Genomic DNA, 12,819 nt, shown 5'->3' on the forward strand with positions numbered 1-12,819 from the left:
GAGAAGCGAACATTCTGTTCACTCGAAGCTGAAGTTTGTGTTAGCCCGAGAGCAAGGCAGCTGAGGGGGCTATAAACAAACCACTGGGACACATAGCAGGTCTTTTTAAAACTCTTCCTCCCTTTTAAAAGAGAGCAGAAGACATTTTGCCAAGTGGGAGGTTGGTGGAGGTGGGGGAGGGGGCAGACAGAGAATCAGAGAACCAGTGTGACAATATCAGCCACAGGAAAATTCAACTTTTACAAATTGAATTAGAAACTTCCAGAAGAGGGCAAACTGAGTGTGTCACACCATGTTAATACTCCCTAATTTACTGCAAAAATCCCATACCTGATTTTTTTTTCTTCAGAAAATAACCTTTTTAGGATTTGCTTTCATAGACAAAATCAGACATTTTCCAAAATGGCAGATTTGCTCAGTAATATATATTTGATTTGGGCATCTTTTTAAAATGACAAATGAATATGGGTACATTGGGTGTTGGGAATTCATACCTTGAGGAAAGAAAACAACTAACTGAAACCCAAGCATATAAAGATCAGGTGGGGCCTAATATACTCCCTTGAAGTCATCAGTGAGTAGGAACAAATTGCTTTCTCTCAACCCTTCTCTACCTCAGTAGTTTCCAAACTCATGTGAGCAGTGAACTCCTTCTTTCAAATGCAGATTGACACAAAGCCCCAAATACCAAACAGGTTCAAGCAGAGGGATCCTGGGGAAGCAGGTAAGGGCTTGTGAATCTGGAAGGGTGCCCCCAACTCTCCCTCTGCTATCACCCCAAGGAACCCCGCATATGCATCCTGGGTATGCCATGGAACACAGTCTGAGCTTCTCTGTAAAAATACACAGAAGTGGGCTCTACAGAGGGAAAAACATTAAGAAGTTTGTTTTATACTCCTGCTCTCAAACCTATTTTTATAAAAATAACAGTATATCTTTCCCAAGATAAAAATCATCAGTGGCTATTAGGAAGTAAAAGAGTCTTTCAATTTTAAAAGCATACATGAATTTTATAGGAAATCAGTTTTAGCTAATATTCTCAAAAGCCAGCATCTCTGGTTTTCAGGATGAGCCGTGGCATAACCCACAGTAACATGTAAATTTCAAAATTCATAACAACCTCTCAAGATAGATCTAGTAATCATTCTCCCTATTGAAGACACCATCCTGTGTTTCGCCTGTATCCATGAGGTAAATGGGTTGTTGGGCAAATCTATAGTCATTGAAGCTTGAAAGAGGGAAAAGCCTTAAAGCTGCAACTTTACTTTTTGGTATTAGTGGGTATGATGGTGAGTCAGCTTGGAGGATGGGTCAAAGGATGGGCTCTGGTTAGTTACCAGAAAAGATGGATCAAACCAAACCTATAGAATAACCAGCTGGGACCTCTTCTGACTCTCTGCCCCAAAAGGTGGCCACTGAGCCTTACTCATCCTTGAATCCCCAGGAATCAGTGCAGAATGGTTGTGGTTCTTACAAGATCAGCAGTCCTAACTTGCTTCATTCAGAACTCATTAGAATAATCCCTCCCGACACAAAATAGCTAGATTTATCTTTGCAAGCAGTGCTACTCTCTGGTGATTGTTTTGTTGACATTTTTGAAACTCTTGTAAGTTACATGAATTCAGAATGCTTCATTCACTTGTTGGTAGAGGGAAAAGATGTTAATCTAACTACCTGTAAGTAATTAATCAACTTGGAGAACAATTGAGTCTATTGATCAATTACTGTGTGTAAATTTATTTTTTTTTATTTTTTTTTAAACGTCTTATTTTATTTTTGAGACAGAGAGAGACAGAGCATGAACGGGGGAGGGGCAGAAAGAGAGGGAGACACAGAATCGGAAGCAGGCTCCAGGCTCTGAGCCATCAGCCCAGAGCCCGACGCGGGGCTCGAACTCATGGACCGCGAGATCGTGACTTGAGCTGAAGTCGGACGCTTAACCGACTGAGCCACCCAGGCGCCCCGTACTGTGTGTAAATTTAAGAGAAAGGTTTAACATAATGGACAAGAAGACAACAGGAGTTGGAGTCTGAAAAGGTGGCTCAAATTTCAGGTCTGTCACTCACTCTGTGTCCCATAAGACACTTGAACTGCTCCCAACCTCAGTGTGTTCACCTATAAAATTCAAAGCTGGAAGAATATCTATCTCACAGGTTTATGAAGGTTTTATGAAGAATAAAATTGAAATATATGTAAAGCTCTCTTGCATAGAGCCCAGAAAAAATCAAAAACTCAGTAAATTGTATCTAGCATGACCAATAAAAAGAATAAACATTTTTCTCCCTGTAACCAGCAACAGGAAGAAATGATAACTAAGAGAAAAGAAGAGACAAGACCAAGAAAGAGCTGTTTTAACAGGGCAGCAGGATAAGGTCCTGTAGAAGAGATCTCTCCTCCTTGTCCAAAATATGGCCCAATGTACACCCCTATGTGATTCCACGGCCATAGTGAATGAATACCATGTGAGTGGGTACCTAGTGTGTTTTGAGGAGCCTTTCGCTGTTTAGAATTTCCCACATTATAAGTCTGCCTTTCTTAGGTAGAAACCAGAATTAATCATTTCCAGATTCCTTTGTAAGTAAGACCCAGATATATGATTTCAACTCCCAATCACATATTCCCAACTTGATTTGGAAGAGAAACTAGTTGCCGTGTAGAATCCATGTTCTGGTGAAGGTGACTAAGTATAGTGGAGAGAATTCCTATTTCACATGGAGCACTGGCTGAGGTCATGGAAATAGCACCTGCACCTATGACACCTGTAGAGCTGGTGTGCCTGATGGTAGTGGCACTGGGTCTCTCCTGGCGTCATTAGCGGTACCATTTAGCCATCATTCTTGCTGCCTAGGCTCCATATCTAATTCTCTAGCCCTCTATAATGCTATGAGCTATCTAATATCTAAGAATAAGTTTATTTTATTACTTAACTAGTAGAGTGGATTCTGCTACTTGCAATTCAAGAATGCTGCCAATTGCCTACCTCAAGACCACCATTGCATCACAGCCCAGAAATGGGCACTCAGTAAATAATGCTCCTGAAAATAAATCACCAAAAGAAAAGCAAAAGTTTTATACGTTCAGAAAATTGAGTCTTAAAAGTCATGGCATATTATAAAAAGGCTTCCATTTTAGAAAATGGGTAATACAAACATTTAGGAAGAAAATGAATAAGTGTTGGTCATGACAGACTTTGTGCTCTGAATTTAGTCTGTGTTATCTCATCAAAATTGATTTCACTATGCAGAATTTGATGAATCAAGTACCACCTACTTGTTGATTTCAGTCATGACACATGCATTAGGTGCCACTGTCATAAACTGGAAGGCATTGGCAACCATCTGTAGCCCATACTCTAACTCACCAGATAAAGATATAAATAGTGTGTGGGTGGGAAAGTTTCTAATCATCTGTAAGCACAACAGAAAAAAATACATCACTTCTATCCATTAATTATTGTTGTTTAAAAACAACCAGTCATTCATTTATTCATGATTTTTATTCAACAAATATTTATTTATTCAGGACAACCACATACCTGATGTTATGCTAGGTGCCAGAAATAATTAACAGTTACTAATATATCACTTGTCAATGGTATAATTAAAATCAACTTTCCGGGTGTTTTCACTTTCAATGCTTAATAGACATGCAACATCGTTGTCTACAATCTCAATAAGATTGACTCCAACTCTCTTTGCATGTTCTGGAAAGTTCCAAATTCCCCACCACCACCATAACAATTGTAAATACCTGAGGTGATATTTTTCCCATTCCTTCTGGCTATTATTTACAACCTGTCATGAATTATACCCCTTGCATTATATATCTTGTGACTTTTTTCTGAATCTCATTTTCCTAACTCTACTACCAAAGAATCCCATTTATAGAAACCTTTATGTACAGAGCATATTTGAAGAGACAGAGATGTTTATATTAGAGCAGTATAAACAAGTACAAAATGAATATTTGCCATCTGAGCTGGGAAGTTCCTTGTTCCCTTTCAATGGGTTCAGTCACCACATCACCTCTATTCCTACTTCCCTTCTTTTTGTCCCTATGTCCCCTACTTCTTGTGTATTCATATATAACAAAGTCACTAATATATTGAGCTTTAGAGACAAGACTCTCATGTGTGGATCCCAGCTCTACCTCCTATAATCCATATGACCTTGGGCAAGTTACTTCACCTCTGGAGGCCACAGTTGGCTCATCTATAAAATGGGGATCACTCTAGTTTACAGTGTTGCTGTAAAAGTTAAGTGAGTTACACTGGTCAGAGTGGCTAAAATTAACAACTCAGGAAACAGTAGATGCTGAAGAGGATGTGGAGAAGTGAGAACCCTCTTGCACTGTTGGTAGGAATGCAAACCGGTGCAGCCGCTTTGGAAAACAGTGTGGAGGTTCCTCAAAAAATTAAAAATAAAACTACCCTATGACCCAGCAATAGCACTACTAGGAATTTATCCAAAGGATATAGGAGTGCTGATTCATAGGGGCACATGTACCCCAGTGTTTATAGCAGCGCTTTCAACAATAGCCAAGTTATGGAAAGAACCTAAATCTCCAACAACTGATGAATGGATAAAGAAGATGTGGTTTATATATACAATGGTATACTACTTGGCAATGAGAAAGAATGAAATCATGCCATTTGCAGCAAGGTGGGTGGAACTGGAGGGTACTATGCTAATGAAGTAAGTCAGTCAGAGAAAGACAGATATCATATGTCTTCACTCATATGTAGAACTTGAGAAACTTAGCAGAAGACCATGGGTGAAGGGAAGGGGAAAAAAATAGTTACAAACAGAGGTGGAGGAAGGCAAACCATAAGAGATTCCTAAATACAGAGAACAAACTGAGGGTTGATGGAGGGGTGGGTGGAGGAGAGGGGGAAATGGGTGATGGGCATTGAGGAGGGCACTTGTTGGGATGAGTACTGGGTGTTGTATGTAAGTGATGAATCACGGGAATCTACCTCCAATTCCAAGAGCACACTGTATACACTGTACGTTAGCCAATTTAACAATAAATTATATTTTAAAAAAAAGTTAAGTTGGTTAATACATTTATATAGGCCTAGCACATGATGAATGTGTACACATGTTAGGATTTTTACTGTTGTTAACACAGACCTGCTCAATTACCCTATTTGTACCGTTACCTGTATTAATCTATGTCTCATATTCTGGCCTGAGAAATGGTGGAAATGAATTTTTTTTCCCTAAAAGAAATTCTGTTTCCATTTCCTAAAATAATATATTTTATTGGCCTACATGAAAAGGCTCATATAACAGGACAGAATGGGAATTAAGCAGTTAAGCACTTGGTTTTGAAGACAGATGGCCTAGGTTGAAGCCTGGAACCACTCCTTACAATTTTTCTCCCATTTGGGCAGTTGGTCACTTCCTACTCTTGAGTTTCCTCATCTATAAAATAGGATAATAATACTACCTACTGCATAAGAATGTTTAAGGATGAAATAAGTCAATTCCTTGAGAAAGTAAAAATTAGCTTGGAATTTAAAGTAAAAATCTGGCTATTATCAGGCTTGGTAAATAGAAAAGATAAAGCCAGCACCAAGTTAACCGCAAATAACATTCCTCCCAAGGGCACCCTATAGCTGTAAAGCATTGCAAAACCCTTTCATTGTGTGACAAATGCTTTTTTACCCACTGAGAAACTCTGTTCTCTAAATCATAGACTCTGAGAAATACTGCTCTTTGAAATCATACCCAATGTGAATGAAACCCCACTCTGTTTGTTTCAGGTTTTGTGTCTTTTAAAAAAACAAACAAACAAACATTTATTATCTTACAGTTTCTGTAGGTCATAAGTCCCGGGGGTTCACATGGTTCCTCTGCTAAGTTAAGGATTCACACAAGGACGAAATCAAAGTATCGGCAGGCTGCATTCCTTACCAGAGGCTCTGGGGAAAAGTGTTCTGAGCTCATTCAGATTGTTGGCTGAACTCAGTGCCTTGTTGTTGTAGGACTGAGGTCCCATTTCCTTTCTGGCTGACAGCCAGACTGTCTGTGCTCCTGACAGCTTCCCACAAAAGCATCCTGCTCTTACCTAGAGAATCTAAGTCCCTTTGACACAGAAAAACAGCCCAGACTTATAAGCCATGTGCAAACCTTCAGGTAAGGAGTTTCTGGCTATAGTCCTCCACATATACCTTAATTTTACTGTCTCAAACAAAGCAAAAGGATCTTGAGTCCATTTTGTGTCCAGATTTAATGCTGACGCCTTATACATAGCCTTGCTTTGCTTTGAGTCCATCAGGATGTTGCTTCAGATGTTAAATTTCACCCTTCTCCAAAATCCTACAATTGTACTTTTTATTTTATTTGGCACAATAGACCACACTTCCACTAGTGTGTTCTCTCCCTCTTTGCAATGAGTCAATTATCTGGCTTAGTAGGACTAGAGACTTATCCCTGGTGTTCTTAGGCTGGTTGGGCTAGAAAAACTCTGCTTAAAATGCAGGCTGGCACATGATAACACTTGACTGAATCTCAGCTATTATGAAAAATATAATAATAATTATTATAATTATAATAATAATTATTATTATCATAAACTCTGTGGATAAATTCAAATAAAAGAGCAATAATGTTGTGCCAAGGATAGAAGCTGTGAACAAGCCAATTGGAAAAAGCAAAAAAACAAAAACAAATCACCATGCACTGTGTCTGCAGAAATCCCTGTAACTGCAGAGATTTTTCTGAAAGCAAATTTTCACTTCAGAAATCTCTCTTGCTGTCATGTGACCCCACCCGTTAGTGTTTGCAGAAGCCGTTCAGTCATTTGAAGTACTTCAACATGCAGCGTGGCCCCATGTTTACTCCTCTGGACTGTGAGTTGAAACAATTAAGCCACAGCATGTGAGACTAAGAATTGATTTAATTTTTTTAATGTTTATTTATTATTGAGAGACAGAGAGACAGAGCATGAGAAGGGGAGGGGCAGAGAGAAGGGGAGACACAGAATCCGAAGCAGGCTCCAGGCTTGGAGCTGACAACACAGAGCTGGACGTGGGGCTCAAACTCACAAACCATGAGATCATGACCTGAGCCGAAGTTGGATGCTCAACTGACTGAGCCACCCAGACGCCCCTAAGAATCGATTTAAAATCAGCCCTATAACTGATACTAAGTGAAAAAATAAGTTGATCTCAGAAATGTTCCCACTTCTTCCGACCAAAAATGTAAAATGTAAAAGATGTTTACAAACTTAATAATCATGAGTAACCCTGACATAATATAAAGGGCTTTGGGCTTTGGAGGATCTTTTAGAAACATACCTGACACCAACTTTGGGGTTCAAGGAGGACACTGGTGAGGATAGAGGACATGCAGCATGAGAAAGATGTCCCTTAGAGCCGCTTCACCTTTCTGGCCTACCTCGGGAACATTTCTCATATGGATAAATAATATTCAGAAAAATAGATTCAAAAGCCATTTATCAAACATTTAAAAGAGTTGAGTCAGTACCCAATAATTATTGGCACATGATAGACTCTCAATAAATAAATAAATGAGCTCTGATATGTGTTTCAGGCAAAATACCACCCTCTGGAAATGTTAACATGAGAGCAAATGCTGGCATGGGCATGATAAGGAACAGCCAGCAAGGAATATAAAAATAGTTCAGATGTAAATGGATAAAACCATCCCTAGGGCCATGGAAGAGCAAAATATTTTGTGAAATTCAGAACAGACAAAGCAATTCAGCTCACTTGGGCAAAGCTGATGACTTATTGGTTCTCAGGCCAACTGGCCTGCCTTCTGTAACTCTATGGGTGTTGACTGGTGAGTATTGGATGCATACATTTCCACAGTGTGTTTTTTGTTCCAGTCTCAGCAGAGACTCAAGCCCTTTTTTGTATGAACACTTCTGATTTTCAATATACAGGCTCCTACTTAGTTAACAAATAAGTACTATTCACAGGAAACACACAAACACCAATTCATTAATATGGTATTTGTTCTTTTCTGTTGTTCTGTGCTAATTTATTTGGAGGGCAATATTTAAGATGAAGTAAAAGACAATGAAAGATACAGTGAACTCCCAACTTAAGTAATAGAATCACCATCCAATTGAAATTCCACTTTTTTTTTTTTTTTTTTTTGCAGTTTTATACCTTTACTTGGCAATCAACCATTAGTTCTCATCCACATTAACGGTCTGTAAATTTTCAAAGGTGGTGACAGGTACATAGGTAACTAACATATAGAGCTTGTTTGACGACTCTTCATCCTCATTACATTTTCGGGACAACCGCACATGGATATGGTATGGAATATTCCTTATTTCTTTGGCCCAGACAGCTTTGTTGAAGCTGGTGTCCATGTGCATGTCTGGAGTTCCCATCTCCTTCATGGCAAATTTCTGGATCCCTTTAAGTGCCCAAGGGGCATGCTTCTTGAAACCACTCCACAGATGCACTTGTCAATGTTGATGTGTATTCTCTGGTCACTACCTCGTTGATAGCAGAACAGCCCTTCTTCTCTCCACCCTTCTATGTGGGACCCAAGTTGGAAAGTGAAATTCCATCTCTGATTACAGACCCCTCATTCCTCACTTGAGTTATCAGCAATCCTGAATTTGGGGATTATTATTTCTATATCTTCCTTAAGCTTTTAAAGCATTTATAATTATACCTTATAAAGTCTATACAATATTGTTTGTATATTTTAGCCTAAGTATAACTGGTACCGTACTTTATTTTTCTGAAAATTGGTTTTTACTCAATGATATATTTTTGAGATTCATCCCTGTTGATGCATGTACTGCCTGTATAGTATTCCACTGTAAGAGTATACAGAACTTATTCATTCTTTGAAGTTGTTTCAAAAAAATTTTTTGTTATTATAAACAATGGTTTTCTATAGTACATAGTTAACAAGAAGAATATACTATAACTGTTACTGCAACTACTACTAATGATAATAAGAGCTAACTTTTTTTTTTAACGTTTTATTTATTTTTGAGACAGAGAGAGACAGAGCATGAACGGGGGAGGGTCAGAGAGAGGGAGACACAGAATCTGAAACAGGCTCCAGGCTCTGAGCTGTCAGCACAGAGCCCGACGCGGGCTCAAACTCACAGACCGTGAGATCGTGACCTGAGCTGAAGTCGAACGCTTAACCGACTGAGCCACCCAGGCGCCCCAATAAGAGCTAACTTTTATTAGTCTGTTTTTTTTACTAATTTAGTGACTTAATTAATTTAATTAGCTTTACTAGTTTGTTTTACTAAGTTAATCTAAGAATTCTGTTACGTATATACATTATTAACTCCATTTTGCCAATAAGGAAAACATTGGAGGGGTATTATTGAGTTTAGAATATAAATTTTCTAGCTTATAAAATATTACCCAATTATAAAATTTATATTCCCATCAGGCATATATAAAAATTTCTGTTGCTTCACAGTCTCATCAAAACTTGGTGATGACTTGATTTAAACATCAGATTTAAAATTTGTTTTCAAATATGCACATAGAGATTGACAACGTAAAGAGTGCATTCATTGACTGTTTGAAATAGAGAGGTCAGCAGAATAAAGGTAAGTGTATTTCAGGAACAGAAGTTAGGATCTGAAAACTCAGTAGAAATACCCTAACAGAAGACTACTAATTGGTAGTCACACACACACACACACACACACACACACGCACGCACACCCAAGCAATAGAGCCATACACATGCTAATTCTTCTTTTACCTAGTAATAATTTCCTGTCAAAGACCATAGGGGGATATCTGAATTAGAGATCAGAGAATGGAAAATTCCCTTATCTCTAACTCTTAATTCTTCCCTATTTTTAATATTATGACTTTTCAATAAATGTTGTGTCCCTAAGCACCTCTGCTTTCTCCTTTCGTTATGAATTATTCATATAACACAGAACAAATCAATAACACTCCTTTTAACCTAAAGTTATCACTTTTCACCAGCAATCATTCATTTTCTTTTGTCTCCTCTAGGAGAAAGAAAAGTTTATTAGGTATGCTTGATCAATGTGAAAACACACTCAAACTAGAAACACAAGAAGATTAAAAGTCTTCAGTCCAAATCAGACCAAGGCCCCCTCCAAAAACAAAAAAACTCCAAAACACCCTTATAACTAACTAAACAATGGAAGACACCAATTTTCACTAGATCATTAGTATTAAACCTTTAAACCCAGAGGGATTTTAAAGCGATACCGGGGCATCTAGGTAGCTCACAGGGTTAAGTGTCTGTCTTCAGCTCAGGTCATGATCTTGGTTCAAGAGTTTGAGCCCTGTGTGGGGCTCTGTGCCGACAGCTCAGAGCCTGGGGTCTGCTTCGAATTTTGTTTCCTTCTCTTTCTGCCTCTCCCCCCCACCTCTCTCTCTCAAAAATAAATAAACATTAAAAAAAAATTAAAGTGACACCAGCTGGATAATCCGCACAAGGTGGGAGATGGGCTTCTCATCAAGCTATTACAGATTCCTTCCTCATAAAAGGGCCTTCTGTGTTGAGTGAATTGCAGAAATTTGGGCATTTCTGTAAGGGAGCTATGAAAACATGCTTGACTGGATGAAAAGGTAGCCTTCTTTTACTAAAAACAAATTCAGTTCATAAAAAGTTAAGATAGGCTCTAACAATAAAATTAATTATATTTTAGTTACACATCCAATGTTTTTATGGCAAACTCCTTTCTCTACAGAGAAAATTCAAGGTACTGTCACCTCCATGAAACACTACACCTAATTCTCAAAAGAAGAATTGCAGAACTCTGAAAATCCTAGGTCCCTATTAAATTTAAGAATTTTTACTAGCTATGAACCATCTCCTCTGATCTTGCAACCCCAGCAAAAACATCAACAGTAACCAAAATATTTCTCTTCTTTTGTCTTAGTCCCATACATTTTGAAACAAACTGACTTCTTAACTAACCTAGATTCTCCAGTGGAAAATACTGAGATAAATCAATTGTCTCTTCTTGGCATTCCAGTTCCAAAAAGAAGCCCAAAGAGATGTTTGGTGTCACTGTTACTGACAAAATCCCTGAAGCTCAGGGATAGAAAGAATGTCTTATCCTTCCCACTTACCTGAAGCAAAGTAAACCTGTTTCATGGTATACTGTGGGCTCTTGAAATTATTTTTGAGCTATTTAGCTATTGTAAACCAGTCTTTATTCTTGCATGAAACCACTTGAAGGTAGATGGAATCTTCCATAATTAAAAGAGAGAGAGAGAGAGAGAGAGAGAGAGAGAGAGAACTTGACCATTTCTCTCCATCTGATCCTTGATCAACCCAGATTTTATCTATTCTCCATTACAAAACTTAAGTCTGATACCTGCTGAATTACCCAAGACTTAGAAGGAACTCATGATTCTAAGAACAACCAGAAACTTCTACATAACATTCTGACTAACAATTTTTGAACTCTTTCCTTGGGAGACAGTCTTTTGGAATGCTTTAGCAAGAGTTGAAGATAGAGGAAATATGCTGTTATGTAAAAATGCATAAACCCTGGGACAGATATCTGGAGGAATCATCAAAGCATACCATCTTTTAAAAGTGTCTGTGAGAGGTGGGGAATGTCCAGGAAATACCAGTGTAGGGAAGGACTATGGAGTGGCAAAAAGAAGGGAGAGAGAACAAGGAGGAGAAGGAACAATAAGAAAGGCAGAAAAAACACCTCTTGCATTTTATCTCATAAAGTCACAGTTCTCTCTGACAAATGATTATGGTAAGAAATCTGATAATTTACCTTAAGGAAACATACAATTTTTCTTTCTTGAACACAATTCAGGTTTATTTCTTTGGGGACACGCTAAACTCCAGATTATTCAGAATATCAGTAAGGGAAATACTGTCCCAAAAATACTAAATAAATATTTACTTTTAGAAATTGAACTGTCTGGGCATGCACATATACACACAAACGTTGCAGGATTTTTTCCCCTCAATATCCAGGATTCATTGTCTCACCACTTTGAAGAATGAAGAGGTGGACACAAAATGAGCAGCAGGCAAAAGCTTATTAGAATATAAGATCAGAAAGAAAGAATAGTATGGAAGCTCTCTTTATTGACAGAGGGCACTCAAAAGTGAATGTCCTAGATTATAGGCAAGAGTCTTTGTTTTACAAGGTTCTGGTCAGTCCCTCCCCTTCCCTTCCCTTCCCTTTCCTTCCTTCTCAGGTTCTACCCTTAACTGGATAGGTGACTCTAGGTGTTAGGTTGTTCATGCCTGATTGGCTTGTTGCATTGTGTGAAGAATCAGACTATGGTCATACTGTCCTTGTGTAACATAAGTTTTATGGTTTACTTCTTAGAGTTAAGTATTTTGATTGTCAAATTCCTGAGTGGGAGTAGGTTATGTCTGTTACATTCTTAAGAGGAACCTTACCCCAGAGGGGATTTACTGTGGTCAGACACTCCCAGCATTGTTTCAAAGTATGTGTTTTTCCCCCCAGGGACCTCAGGTCCTAACCTTTCCCTCTCTGCCTATTTTATCCTATCTTTCCCTACCATACAAATACCCATCTACCAGAATAAACCAGGACTCCTTCCTCCTCAGCTTTCTTCTGTATTGCCACTGGCTATGGGACATGGTGGTTGTAAAGACAAGATGCTAGATCTCAGGGACAACAGAAATGAGATAATACATCCACGTTATCAAGACCCACAATAGGGAATGAACATTATTGGTCATACTTTTAGTGAAGTTTTCCCCAGAAACATACCCTGAGTCCAGAATTTATGGGCATTTAGTTCATTGGGGTGATAAAAGTAACACAGGGGACTGGAGTAGGAAAGGAAACAGGGAGGAAACATCG

At 38.5% G+C, this 12,819-nt stretch overlaps 1 pseudogene; it reads right to left on the reverse strand.

The window, feature by feature from the left end:
- Nucleotides 1-8,163: 8,163 nt before the first annotated feature.
- On the reverse strand, nucleotides 8,164-11,108 carry LOC107180080 (annotated as a pseudogene).
- Between the last annotated feature and the right edge of the window lie 1,711 nt (nucleotides 11,109-12,819).

Source organism: Panthera tigris, chromosome A3, assembly GCF_018350195.1.
Source record: "Panthera tigris isolate Pti1 chromosome A3, P.tigris_Pti1_mat1.1, whole genome shotgun sequence".
NCBI lineage: Eukaryota > Metazoa > Chordata > Mammalia > Carnivora > Felidae > Panthera > Panthera tigris.